This window comes from Nylanderia fulva, unplaced genomic scaffold, assembly GCF_048542155.1.
Source record: "Nylanderia fulva isolate GAGA-0341 unplaced genomic scaffold, ASM4854215v1 Scaffold29, whole genome shotgun sequence".
Taxonomy (NCBI): domain Eukaryota; kingdom Metazoa; phylum Arthropoda; class Insecta; order Hymenoptera; family Formicidae; genus Nylanderia; species Nylanderia fulva.
Window position 1 is genome coordinate 1,440,214 of NW_028190358.1, and position 15,135 is coordinate 1,455,348.

General features: G+C 38.0%; 1 long non-coding RNA gene across 1 annotated transcript in view; it reads right to left on the reverse strand.

The window, feature by feature from the left end:
* Positions 1–15,135, reverse strand: part of LOC146722667 (uncharacterized) — a 192,093-nt gene that overhangs the window by 162,328 nt on the left and 14,630 nt on the right. Inside the window, exon 3 of the long non-coding RNA XR_014925008.1 lies at positions 771–819. This is a non-coding gene — a long non-coding RNA (uncharacterized LOC146722667). The remainder of the gene's footprint in view (positions 1–770; positions 820–15,135) is intronic.

Genomic DNA, 15,135 nt, shown 5'->3' on the forward strand with positions numbered 1-15,135 from the left:
GTTCTTCACAAACTTCCACTCGGTGTTGCTTTTGCGCATCGGTCAACACTCTGGGCACAAGTTTTGCGCAAATCTTCCGCATGGCCAAGTCTTCCGATACAATCTCGTGAACAATCGTTTTCGGCAAGTTCAATAATTCCGACATTAAGCGAACATTCATTCGACGGTCTGAATTCAATAATTGGCGCACACGAGTCACATTGTCGTCCGTTCGCGATGTTGACGGGCGTCCTGCGCGGGCCTCGTCGGCGACCTCCTTCCGACCTTCTCTAAACATCTTGTGCCATCTGTTTGACTGCGATTTGGAAAGGCAATCGTCCCCGAAAACTTTCTTGAGCATTTCAAAAGTTTCCAGCGGCGTCTTGTCCAGCTTCACGCAAAACTTTATCGCATAGCGTTGCTCTATCGTTCTCTCCATCACAAGTTCGACGCGACCACTAAGCAGAGGTTCACAGAATAAGCCGTCCTAACCCTCCAAGCGCATGGAAACAATTGAGCGACCTACCGTTGGAAAGCTAAGGGTACCCCCCTTCCTCCCCAACCGGTCCCATCGCTCTGCGATGTATAGTCGCGTCACAAAAAAATGCGACGCATTACTTTCCGGACAAACCCTGTATGTGTAATATGCTTATTAATTATTATGTATAATAAAAGCATGTATCAAAAGTCCAATTTATAATCTATTTTAAGGCAACGAATCTACAATCTATCTACAATCTATAGCTACAAATCAGTTGCCTCAAAATTAAATAAAAGTTCATCTCACTCACCGACACCGAAGCACAACAGCGAAGTAGTTGCCGTTCAAGCTGCGTTTGTCTGTAACATATAAATATAAAATATAAATTATAACAGCGTTCAAATTAATTATTATTTCAAAAAATTATTTTTATATATAATCTATGTAAAGGAAGATCTAAGCTATCCAGTAATAAAAGATTTTTTGAAATTCGTTCAGTAGTTTCTGAGATTACTCTGAATAATGAAACAAACAAACTTTACTTGTTTATATATTAGTATAGAGTATAAATATAGATATAGATTTCGCTAAATTTTCTTTTTTCTATACATATTTTTATTATAAAGACGTTTTACTATAATATTTTTTAACGAAATATTATATAGGGAAGAGAAATAGAGAGAGAGGGAAGGAGAGAGAGAGAGAGATGAGGGAATAGGAGAAGAGATGAGAACTCATCAAAATGTGTTATAGGTTTCCCTTTGTCTGATTGCCTATGAACTCGATAATTATCTCGATTGACGAGAGTGTGCATATGATAGCACTCTGTGCATTGACTTGCATTAACATGGTACTAATTAAATGCTACGCACAAGGATAGAAATTCTTCAACTATACAGTGAAACGTGCTCGTAAAATATATTAATACTATTATATATAGATACATATATTTTAAAGTAAAAATTATATATATATATATATATGTTTAAAAATACGTTTTATTTAATTTAAAAAATTAAATAAATATCAATAATGCTCTTTCTTTTTTCGTGATATTTTAATTTATATCTTTAAAATTATATTATAAGCATTCAGAGTGGTATTATCACAAATATAGAAGAAAGAAAGAGTATTAGTGATAAACACTTACTTATGAAAAAAAAACTAATCAAATTATATAATCGATATTTAAATTCTGCACTGTTATAATTCTATCGAACTCAGCAGCATCAATTAATGCTCAGAATAAAAATAGCATATTACAACGAACTAAATGGCCGCGTCCAAGTTTGCGTACAAAATAGAAACTTTGCGATATTTAAAGAGCACTTCATATTGTAACGCTCGTTATCTCGAATCTTAAGATATATTGGTCTGATTTATTGTGTTTTTCACACGATTTAGAGAAACGTGGACTTTGCGTTATCTGTTGTCGCTTGGTTGAACTTCTGACCTGGCTTTCGTTCGAAGAAGATCGAGAAATTTTTCCAGATGCTGAAATCTTTTTGCTTTATCTAAGAAACAACCAACGTACAGTTTCCAACTATTATATCTCATTTTTGTCGGTTTGATTCGGCCGTTATCATTGTATCACAATTGTCTCTCTTTATCTTTCTTTGTTATTTTTACTTAACATTTAATATCAATATTATACGCGGATATTTAATTTTCATGTTCATAAAATATATATATCTTGAAACTAAAATGTCTGTGCGCGATTATCGCGTACATAGAGCATGCTCGTGATATAAACGCGCCCTTATCATTACCATAAAGGCAAGAGCAGTCAGGACAAATCAGTCCATTAGCCAGAGTCCAGATTCTGGCAACATCAAACGCGGCAACAGGCACTCCTTATTCCTCGTACATCACGTGTCACGGACAGGGAATTGCGAACACTATGCAAATATCGAGCTACATAACGCGCCCTATATAAGCCGACGAAGTCCTTAAACCGTGACACGACGATCTACGAATTCCAGCAGGATAACGCGCCGCGGATTATCTTTTCGCTGATATCTCTCGGATAATTCAGGATCCCCGATACTTTTATCTATCGAGCGGGCGGATAGTTTTTTGCTTAATCTGCGCGGCATCGTCATAAAACTGTCGGCGGAGTGCAGCTTTGCTAGATAAGCATCTCGTATCTGTTGCCGACGCCGAAACTGTCGCACTCGATTATTTGTCGTCTAATCCTTCGACCGACGCCTTACACACGCCGACGATTCTGTGGTTTCCTCGTGGGTTTCGCGCAAGCTTTGTCGTTAATGCCAAATTAATCTTTCATGCGAGACGCATGAAACATTCGCTGTCAATTTGCAAGCTGTTCTCTCGCTGTTGATAATCCATACAAAGATAATATACCACGGCCGCTCATCTTCGCGTTGTATTATCAAGCATTCAGCATCAAGTGTGATCACATTCGATTGAAGTTCGTATATCGCAAAAATATAACATTTTGCAACACAGTAAAAAGATTAATATTTATATCGAGTAAAAAAATTATAACTCAAAATATAGGTACACTTTTTTTACTTTGTTAGCATATTAAATAATAATTAATCAACTTTTTATTCTCCCTTTTTTTTTCTCTAAAATTGATTAAAATATTTCATATCACCAGAAAAAAGTATTCGCGCGGAAAATATTAAAACGGAAAGTAGGTACGCGCACGGCGCCAAAGTATTAATGCACGCTCGCGGTTTCGCCGAGAATTTGCGAATTGCATCGGCGAAACGTCAGAGCCGGAGACGTACTGGGTGCGCATAGTAATTACAGCGGCGAAACCGGGTCAACTCCCGTAGTCAGCCCCCGAAAGTTCTCTTTATTTTTCTATTTTGCCTCTCCGGCGCGGCGTAACGGTCAAACTTCCGGTTTTGCGATACCTCGGAAACGTAATGAAAATGGGTGGCTTACCAGATCGCTGCCACTATTTAATAAGGCCCGAGTGCAAATATCAAAGTCTATATCTATTTATTTACTTGTCATGTAGCTACAATATTTCATTCATTCGCTATTACATCAAGAAAATTTTTTTCATTTAGAGCAAATGATGAGATGGACATAATTGCTAAATGGAATCTTTGGTCGAGTTATAACTACCTTGTGAAATGATCATCTAATGGATAGAGATATGGTCAAAAACATCAGTCTCACTCTTTTGACAATGAGCCCTAAACGAATTGCCGTAAATACCGAAAGAATTTGGGTCAGAACACTCACGTCAGATCGAATTTTAACGCAGGACTTTTTGCAGTCTAAACTAGGCAGGGTTAGTTCCATCGATATAAAGGATTTCTCGTATCTACAAATTTTTTAACCAATTAAAAACTGATTTTTACTGAGTCGATTTAAAATTTAAATCTGTTCACCTTTATTCATTCTTTACTTATAATGCCTTCTAGCGGAGAAATCGATGCTTTTTTTCACGTTGAAAAAAAAATGCTAAAAAAGTTGTAGACGTACTTTCTTAGAGCGTTTGAATTCTCCTTATTACAGGAACTTCTCAAGATTCAATCGCGTGACTAGTCTCGCGAGGCAATCACGATACTCCAAAGTTCTCAAGCAAATGCGATCTATAGAAAATGCACGTATCTATATATACATATATTGTTACGTTTTATCGATATCGATTCGCGAACTCGATTCACGCGTGGTTCGGAAAAACTCTTTCTCGACTCTGGCGAATTGCATATTCGAGGGGTACGAAAATAAATATCCGACGTTCTCTATTTGTTAACCGGATGCTCTCCGGCAGTCGGGCATAAAGATTTCCTTCCGAGTGAGATAAGGGGTTCTGAGAGCTAATTAAAGTTTTCGGGAGAATGTAGACCACCTAGTGAAGTTTCCGACAGAGTGAAAACTTGGTCGCTATCGGAGCAGGCTTCAACTCTAGAAAAGATAGGTATTCATCAGTCGTATGTCACAAAATACAATGGACGTTATCGTTGTCGATGATACGTGTTATGACAATGATCAAATAGATCGTATATGAAACAACGCAAGGACATAAGAAATTTGACAGAGCGATTAAAATGTGAACATTCAAATAAATACATTATGACACGAAAATATCTTATATAACTAAAAAATTGTCAGTATGTAGACATCACATTATTTTATTTTGAAAGAGAGAAGAAATAGTTTTTTAAAAAATTTCATTCAATATACCTTTATCGCAAATATCATCGTAAAACTCATTATAAATTACGATGCTATAACCCTCGATACACACAATAATGATGCATTGTCGAATAAACGCGATACGGTGCAACATGCTCTTCAAGGCAATTTTCATCATACACATAGTCTACCTTTTTCACAGCCGCACGTTAAATTTCGTATCTTCTCATCACGGAAGGAGGATAGGTTGTAATAACTATAAATATCGGTAGGTGTGGTCAATTTAATTTTGATTACACGGTACTCTACGAGAACCGACGTAATGAATAGGCGTTCGGGCTGATAACGTTAAATCCCGACATTCTACCTGCCGGAAAGACCCGCTAGCTTATTGTTCGGCTCACACGGCCCGCATAAATCTTCGGCTCCCTGTGGACAACTAAAGGTACTCCCTGCGAACCGAGAGAACCAGGCAACTTTCGTCGGAAACTTTCGAACGAAATTGCAAGCATCGGTCTGTACAAGACGAAGATGGGATTACTTGCCCCAATAACTAAGCCCAACTCGGCACTTCAACAAGAAAAGAAAGGGATAGACGCAAAATTTCGTACATGCGACAAAAAAAACAAGCGAATCGATATCCAAGTTCAATGATAAAGCACGTAATTTTTATTAAAATAACCAAATTTTTTTTAATTATTAAAAATTAATTACTATTAATTAATTGATAATATATTTTTTATAGATCATATATATATATATATATATATATATATATGTATAATTTATTAATATATAATTATTTTATACATAATTAGTAAATCATATATTTTATAGATTTGTTCTACAGATAATTACATGTACGATTAATGATTCGAATTAGAGGTGTTGCGTCATAAATATAATTGGGTTTATTGAACGACGACGAACGTCGAGCCTTCACCATAGGTATATCCTGGACGCAGGCCAACGTGCGAACCCTCTGATAATTGCATTCCGCTTTTCGCAATTACGCGTTAATACGCGGGGCAAAATCGAGACGTTCGTCTACTAGGCTCCGAGATCTTTTTGCGAGGCGAGGCGAATGCGCCATTGCGCCGGACGTTAAGTACGGTAATGAGTTTCAACGCATACGCCGGCCAATAGTCATCAATTATTCTGAATAATGGCATGCAAATAGGGCGCAGCGTAGGCAATTAATGTCACTATTTGTGGAGGCTTATCCCTGGTGCATAGAACGCGGCAAAGCCGCAGCGCAACGGTCCTATATTTGTCGATCGTAGGCAGGTATAACGCGACGCTCATTGGGAGAATTCGACAAACACGCGATACTGATCACGCGATACTCATTCCGCTGTGCGCAGCGTGCCCATCGCGTACGTTAGTATAATAACCTCGTCCCTCAAAACGCGCTTGTACGCGGCTTAATTGAGCCGCGGTATCCCGGAGTCGCGCGCAAAATGATGGTGCAATGATCAAATGCTATGGTACACCCTATTTCTCTTTTCCATGGCATAAATCTCGCCTATATATTATTACAATATATTACTATATATCAAGTTTGCAACAATTCTTTTTACTATTTCAATAATATTATTGAATATATAATATTAAATTATTATTAAATATATCACTTAACATTATATTATTATTATTATTATATTTAAATCACTTTGTAAATAAAACTCCACGGATTCTGGCAAATTGGATCCCTAGAACGCCATGAAATAATAAAACGAGAAATGCAAATTGCACATCGCGCATCATCATACGTCAGCGAGCGAGGTCGATCGTAAGTTCGCAAAACGTTGAAGAGAACCCCAAGTAAATCTGACTCTGCCCCGTTACTCCGACGCTCCGGTCTGCTTCGGTCCGTTTGACAGGACGCATTCACCGCAACGGCACCATTAACACACTATGCGCCCCACGGCGCCGACGGGCGCGTTCGGAGTGCGGCCCGCGTTCTGCTAATTAACGGGCCGGAAACGACCGCATAAGCGTCTCCATCGCTCGAAATAATTAGCTTGCGACGCTCTATAAATATCGTCGCGATATTATTGCGCCGCCGTCGCGGGACCAGGGTGATTACGGAGAGCGATAGAGCGTGTACGTAACTGGGTCCGGTGAATAATCAATGTCGGAAATGGCATTTAATCTCTGCCCGTCATTTCACCCCGTCGATGTCCCGCGAAATTTTATCAGCACCTCATTACGCCGGTAATTTAACGAACAATAGTAGTATACTTTAATATCCTAGCACTTTTGTTACGCGCAATTATTCTAAAGTTCTGTCATTTCTATTTATACAGAGTGGTCTGACATAATAAAGTGTCACGCCGAAAGTTGATCTCGTTACAATATTTAACGCTCGCACCCTCGCGGATGCACGTGACTTCATTCCTTTATATCTAAACTTTTGTTTTCCCTGCTCGCCTCTGCTTCCATGTAAAATAATCAACGGATCAGAATGTATATTAATTATGAAAGTACGGTGTATAACTTTAGCGAAATAATATCCGTTAAGTGCCATCATCGAAATCGGGTCACAGTCGGGTCCGGTGATCGGTGGCTTTTCGCCCATAAATTGATACCGGAGACGCGTTTCATCTCGCGCATGCGATCCGTTGGCCGAACAACGCGAGAAAATATACATTCGACAATACGTCGAATTATGATAAATTTCGTAGAGCGCAGAATTCATTATCGATAATAATTGTCAATGATTATAATTGTATACAAATATGAAATGTGTTGCCGTTCGAATTTTCATTCGGAAAATTCAAAACCTGTCCGTGCTGACGACATATGATGTTGATACATTCCACGTGCAAATTTATATAAGTGTCGAAAGAATATATCTGTAAATGACATCGATGACCGGACGCTCAATGACGTCCAATGCGCGTTTATTCAAAATTAGTTGGCGAATCTCGCGAACGATTTCTTGACATTAATCCCCGTTGCTTCTCATCTGGTCCCATCCACTCTCACCTTATTCCCGCGTCTCTTTCTCTCGTTTACTTAAATTTCGCTTATGAGACTAAAAAGTGTGCATTAACGTAATTTACGGCCCAATAAATCAGTCGCCTCGCCATCGCGGGAACAATTCCGCGGCAGGAAAAAAGGAACGGGGCTTTGGCCCGGGCAAGCGAAAATAGGAGCACGAGGATGGATTCGAGGGGGAGAAGAGAGAGTCTTCTTTTCCCGGGATCGTAATTTTATACACGCTCGCGCGTTCGTTTCTCGCGTTCCGCGCCCGCATTCCGAAAGCACGATGTATGACAAGCGTACTTACGCCGGCTGCTTTTATTACATTCGCGTGAAACGTCACCTCGCCTTTTCACGTGTAACAATCGTCGCTCGCGTATCTCCTCATTTTTTCGCCGTGCAAATTTGCGATTCGTTTATTTTTTTTTGGCGTATCAGCGTTCATAAAATATGCATAATATATTCACGAATCTATTTAAACAGCAATCCCGCATGGGTTCGATTACGGTTTTCAATCGTTGCCACGTTTATTCGATAAATTTTAATATTTTGACAGCTTAAAGCTAATATACCAGATTCTGTCTCTCTCAAATTATCACCGCGCAATATTCTAATTTGAAAATCATTTTAACGATTCGATCTTATTTTGACATTTTACTTTTTCTTACCGATTTTCTGATTTCAAATAAAAAGAGAAATACCGATGTGCAGCTTTGATTTTTTTCCTCCAGCACAAAAAAGCGAGTTAGAGTATTCAAATACCTGACAGCACGATCACTGGTCACACCACTGTTACGTCGAGCGAGCAATTAGCGCAACGGCGACAAAACCGAACGGCAATTTTTCCGACGGACGATCGAGCACCGATAGATCGCCAAATCGCCGGATTGAAAAGAGGGGGATGTTTCAAAGGGTTGAACGAGCGGACGGGCACGACGGTAGGCTCTCTCGCGGCACGACCCAATTTTCGTGAGATTGTGATCAGGCGACCGTAAAACCCCTCTATACTGGCCGGCGCGTTAGAAGGGAACAGCAGCGCAAAGAGAAAACGCCAACCCCAGCCTGGGATTCGAGCGGCTGTCCGAGCGGCCAGGTATATCGTATTTACGATATTGCCCGGCCCTTCCCGTAACTGCTTTATCGTACGACGGCCGCAGGAAATAACGGCGGCTGATAGCTTTCGTCGTCATCGGGAGCAAGAGCGAAACTTGATTTGTATCGTCGGTATATCGATTTGAGCAGCCGCGAACCTCCCGCAATATCGGCTCATCGCGACCGATCCTGTTGATCGCAGCCGTCGCGTCGTCGGCGAATCTGGTCGCGATAGGTACGAAAAAAGCTATGCAGGCGTCGTGAATATACATGCGTATCGCGGGCGTAGAAAAAAATTCGATCACCGAAATATACGGCGGGTCAAATGTCACAATCCAATCAAGCGCAGCGCGGGAATATTAATAGCATATACAACGTGTGTTTGTGCGGTATTATATGAACCGAGGATTTATAATTAAAATGTTTATTGAGAGAAATATAATGTTTGTCGGGAGGATGATTAAATATTAAAAAAATTTTTTTTTTTTTTTTTTGTAACTCGTCAACTGCGTTTTAAATTTAAATTTTTTAAGTAATCAACAATTTCTATTATTTTACGAAACACAGTAGAATTAGCTCTGTAAAGATATTAAATCAATACTCTAATTTATTCAAACCATTTTAATGGAAACATGAAAAATTATCCAACTGTTATTTGTTGGTTTTATACAAGGTTTTATCTTATAAATTTACAAAACGCACACAGGTTATACGTATAGAACAAGTCTGTATCGACAGATTCAATTTAGACGAAGAAACAAGAAAAATCGTGCGTTTCCCTTTAATAACGCTACAACATCGGCGCAGCTGACTCACATTCAAGCAGCTAGATATCGACTAGATATCGAGTTTGATAAAGGAAAACTCGTAGCACAAAATGCTGCGTTAACATCAAATTCAATAGATTATTCAGTGCAATAGATTATAGAGTGTAATATTTAAATCCCCGTAGGTATGAGCGAATTTTATTAAATACTGTCGGTATTTTATTCCCAACACGTCCGTCCGCCCGAAACAATTTCCATATATTTAAATCGACGTTCTCCGGTCTGATTTGCTTACCGTTATTTTAACGGTATAACTATTTTTCGCGCGCCTGCACGAGAGAGAGAAATGATTGAAAAATTAATTTCATATTCAAAAACGGATGAAATACACCGTGACTTGTTTTCATATGAAAAATATATTTAAAAAATATATTTAAAAAGATATTTAAAATGTAAAAAAAATATATTTTAAAAGTGTAGATGTATTAATTTCTTTTATAAGAATTATTTGATACCTTCACACACACACACACACACACATATATATATATATATATTACATATTGATATTGTGTAAAAGTAAACTTTACATTGTTGATTTATATCTGTCTCATTAATCATATTGAGCAATAATAAAAGCAAATATATAATTAATTAATATTTAATAGTAATTCTCTTTAATGTTGATCCACTATTTAATATCGATTCCACATTTGTCGAAATTAATACGAGCCATAAAGGATCAAGGAAAGTTCAAAGCATTCGGGAAACGTGCACAATGAATTTACGTTAGCTGTCCGGTAACACAAGCACGCGTGTTTCCGACAAGTCCGCAACTAGTTGCGCTATCGATTGCGTCCAACTTCCGTGGAAATTGCGGGCAGTATTTAATCGGTCGCGGCACGAAGTTTGACGATACACGGCTGATGTTAGGTCGTGAGGTTGGGGGCATCCAAAGAACGTGGCTGAAATGGAAATCCGATAACGCGATATTATCATGAGTTAAAGATTCTGAACCTTTACTTTTTCTCATCCATATATTTCTTTTTTATATAATACATATTCTTCTATTTCTTATTATATTTTTTCATATTTCTTTTGCATTTTTATTATATTTTTCTTATGCTTTTTGCGGCTAAATTATTGAAATTTATTTTCTATAAGGGTTCTCTATTGTATCGCCTATTGTTCCCTCAGGCGCATTTCCCACAGTAGTGAGTATATGGGCGTAGCAAACCTGAGGTAACCAAGCTACCAAGTGCCTAGGATTTTACCCAGCCCTTACCCAATCTCCTGGAGATACAACAAGTAATCAAAAATATATAATCGAATAGCTTTTATAATCAATTTCAAATGGTACATCAACTGTATCTGTAATTTCTTCAGTTAACATAATGTTGGATTTTTAAATTTTAATTCAATACTTCGTTTGAAGAACAAAGACTAAACTTCGCAGCGTAACATCGCGAGAAAAGTTCAATCGAATAGAGAACTGTGCACGTACACAGATATACGGAGAGGGAAATTAGAAGGAATTTGCCCGGGACCGCGACTTATTGAAATCTTAATGCATTCGTTTTTCGCAAAAGAGGTGTTGGGAGACTCGCGGTTTCTCGCTCGCGCAAGGAAGTTTACGGGAGTCGCGCAAGTGCAATTCTCACAGGCACTCTCGTAAGCATTCCCGCAGGGGAAACCAAGCTATCAAAGGTAGCGGATAAGCTTGGTAAGTGTCCCTCCCGCAGGATGGATTTGGCGTCTTCACGAAGCGCTGTTGAATTCGTGCGAGAGCGGATGCCTCCGTCTCGTCCTTAAATAAACTGCTTGTTTCTCCCTTCGAGACACTTATCACACAATTTTCATGATAAAAGCACGATAAAAATGCGCATTATATGATGTCGTTACTTAACGCGCGTAAAAATTCCTTCCCTCTATTTTATTAACGTCGAATACATTCCTTACATTCCTCCCATGTTCGCGTATATGTATCGTCATTTCAGCATACGCTGGAAAATAATATCGAACAGATTTAAAGTACGAAAACTTTCATATCCGCAATACTTGCTACATCCCTGCCATCCCTGGTATACTTTTCGTGTATGCCTTCGCGAACATTGACGCGCGGAAATCGCATGGAAGGACCAAATGGCTTTCCAATATCGAGGCTTACGTGTATCCGCGCGAGCTGTTGAAAAATACCGAAAAACAGTTTTGGTTTTGCGCAGAACACGTTAGGCTCGTTAGTTGTAACCGTCTAATGGCGTATTCAATTACGGAAATGATACAAGGGAGGGCAGGAGAACGAAAATGAATAAAGTGGAACGTGAGTATTTACGCTATTAGTATTTTATGGCTATTACGTGAAAAATATGTAACAACGGCTTATTTTTATTAAATCAAATTAATGAAAAATTCAATTTCAATTACTTATGACTTATGTCACACGATCGATAAGATGTCAATTGAGCTAAATAAAAGAATTTGAACCAGTCTCAGTGTATCTCTCGTTTCTCTCTCGCCAGTAAAAAATAATAGAGGGAAAAGACATAAAAGCTTGCTTCTCTCGATTTTATAGTTCATCCTTTTATACGAAGGATCTTGAGAGACAGTGCTATGTTGTAGTAACTAGTCGGTGACATCTGTGTACAATTTGTACTTCATAATTTTATTTCTTTTTTAGATATTTTTGTTGAAAAATGTAACCCACGATCTTACAATTCCGGCAGAATGAACTTTATTCTTCCACATGTTATTTTAAAAAATGACACAAATGACTCGGCATAAATATCTGATTGCGCGGTTCAACGACCAGTAATAAAAAAAAAGATAAACGAGTATATACACGCGTCTATAAATATTTAACAATACATTTAACGTTCAATGCCAGTTACTATAGACATTGCATTTCGCATGGCGCTGCTGGTACTTTCGACAGCGCGGAAAATCGCGGTCGCAGGCAAAACCATTCGATCATGAGGAAAATTTAAAAGAGCGGTAACGTCCGTCCATGGTTGAGCATTGCAAAATTTTGTTTCCCGGGCGTCAGTGCGAAAAATATAAAATCACACACGCTGATGACGCGTATATCCGTGAACGTGTACGATCAACCGATGTATTTAATGCCGAAATCCAAAAACACAGCAGCAATTGTATACATTATCGCTGTACTTTTCATTATGTAAACGTCACGAAAATTTAAAGTTGAAAAAATGGTACAATATTTATAGAATAATTAAAATTACTCAAAGTGATAACTTTATTAATGTATCTCGCTTGTGAATTAATTCACGCGTGACGTCAAAGAGACATGGGGGCTGAATTCGCGCGTGAATTCTCTTTTCGCCAGGAAGAGAAATACAAAAGTGCCTCAGCGAATCGCTGCTTTGAATCGCCCCTCGCGATTCGCGCACACTGAAGAAACTCGCGATGAAGAAATACGTTAGCAACCATCACCTACTCCCGTTCAACGTATATAGAAAGCGTTAACGAGCATTATACGCGTGATAGCAATTTCGGAACGCCGAGTTTTGCATTCGCGTTTGCGAGAGAAGAGCGTTTCCGGGACGAGAATATGTTTCAGGTATTCATAAAGGCGGTTCGTTAATTACGCCCGACGTCTTAAAGTAATTAACTCCAACGATCCCAGAGGCCACGGTTCCTATGGTTAATACAATTCCAGTTCGTCCTATGATTCTGCTCTTCTCCCCCCTGCGCAATTACAAGAGAATAATGATTCCCTGCTCCTGGCGATTTTCTATCCCTCGTGGGTCTTACGCGATATTCCCTATTTGGCCGAACCAGAAGGGGCGTAAACTGGTTTAAATATAATAGCGTATAAGTGGTGATAATTTTGCCGAGATAAATACAGGTTAAAATATTTCTTAGTGATGGTTGCACCAATTAACAAAATTGTGCAGAAAAGAAAATATTTAATTGATATATAAAAAATATTTAAAGATTTTTAAAATTAGCTTAGAAAACTTGACTTCGACGTAACTAGCAAATTTTATTTAATTATTTCACGACGTTTCGATCATTTGGTTGTGGTCCTTTTCAAGTGAAATTTCTACAACATAATATTACACAATAGTTTTTAACATACGAGAACTCATTTAAGTGTTAAATTAATAAAATAAATATAAATTTTATAAACATACCCATCAATTAATTTAACACTTAAATGAGTTCTCGTATGTTAAAAACTATTGTGTAATATTATGTTGTAGAAATTTCACTTGAAAAGGACCACAACCAAATGGTCGAAACGTCGTGAAATAATTAAATAAAATTTGCTAGTTACGTCGAAGTCAAGTTTTCTAAGCTTATTTTCACCACTAGCGACCAATATTAATTTTGATTAATATTAATTTTAATTGATCGTATTTTTAAAATTGTTTGCAAGTATTTATGCATGTATATATTGAATCAAATATATTGCTCTACATATTTCTTCTACGCAATAGATAAAGCTTCACTTGGTCAAGTCACGGTATTACTAACCGCAGTCGTGGCATGTATAAATCGGCGCGGATGCTTAGAGTGGCAAAGATTTGTTGCAGAGTTGCGCGGATACAGCGTACGAAATTTTGAACCGAGTTAGACGGCAAACTGTCGGCGAAATATTCCGACATGGAGAAGGATCCTGAGTCGCGCGGCTCGTTTTTCCACTCATAACTTTCCGGTTACAGTGTGTCCATTCTCGACACCGTGTAACACCGTCCATTCGTGGCAACACGCGGTGTCGAATACACGGCGTGGGCACTTTTTTGCGCACTCTCCGGATCACGTTCTGCAGAAGTGTGCGACGCAACTGTGGTGTAGAAAAGATTTATGTCTCCGTGCGCGGCAACGCGCATCCCTTGGTGAAATATTCATGCGGATAGGCGCGAAGGTTCAACACTTGACCGCCGACGAGGGAAAAAGAGCAAAAGAGAATTCCGGATTGTGTGTCTCTGTGTATGTGTTACACATCGTATGAAAATATACCTGGTGTTTCCAGCGGTGGGCAACGCGTCCCCCAAAAAAGATGAAATCACGGCGAGATATGCCATGCACGCTGGAATTTCAAGTTACACAGAGAGACGAACCGCGTGATGAAGAATGATGAAATGTTTGCGAAATGTTTTTGTTTTTTTTTTTTAGATCGCACCACATCATACAACAGAATCAACATTATCTTTAATCAGTTATAATTGAGAATTATAGTATCAATTATTAAAAATAAGTTCACATAATTTAATAAAATTATATACAATATATGGTTTAGAAAATAATTTTGAAATTGAAATTATTTAAAATTTGTAATAAATGCTTCACACATTTTTCATTTTGTAATATTTACATTTCACAACTTTCATAGTCTATTATTACAATTTTTATATAATATTCTGTTTATTAGATATAAATTTTAATATTTATATTGTAATTTATCTTCTAGATTTCTTTTTCATTATTAAACAAGCTTTGTCTACGAATTATTTACAAGTCATGTTAATGAGTCTTTCAAAGAGTTGCTGCGTTTTATCGTTCTCATAAAACTATATTTTAATTATATTTCGGTTACTATATAAGAAATTTTCAAAACATATTTTTACGATATGATATTAAATCTTCTTGAAAGATTCGCCACGTTATTTAGCATATCCTTCTGTTCTTAAGGTATTCTCTTGCATTCATGTTTTCCGACATATGTAGCTACGATAAGACAAC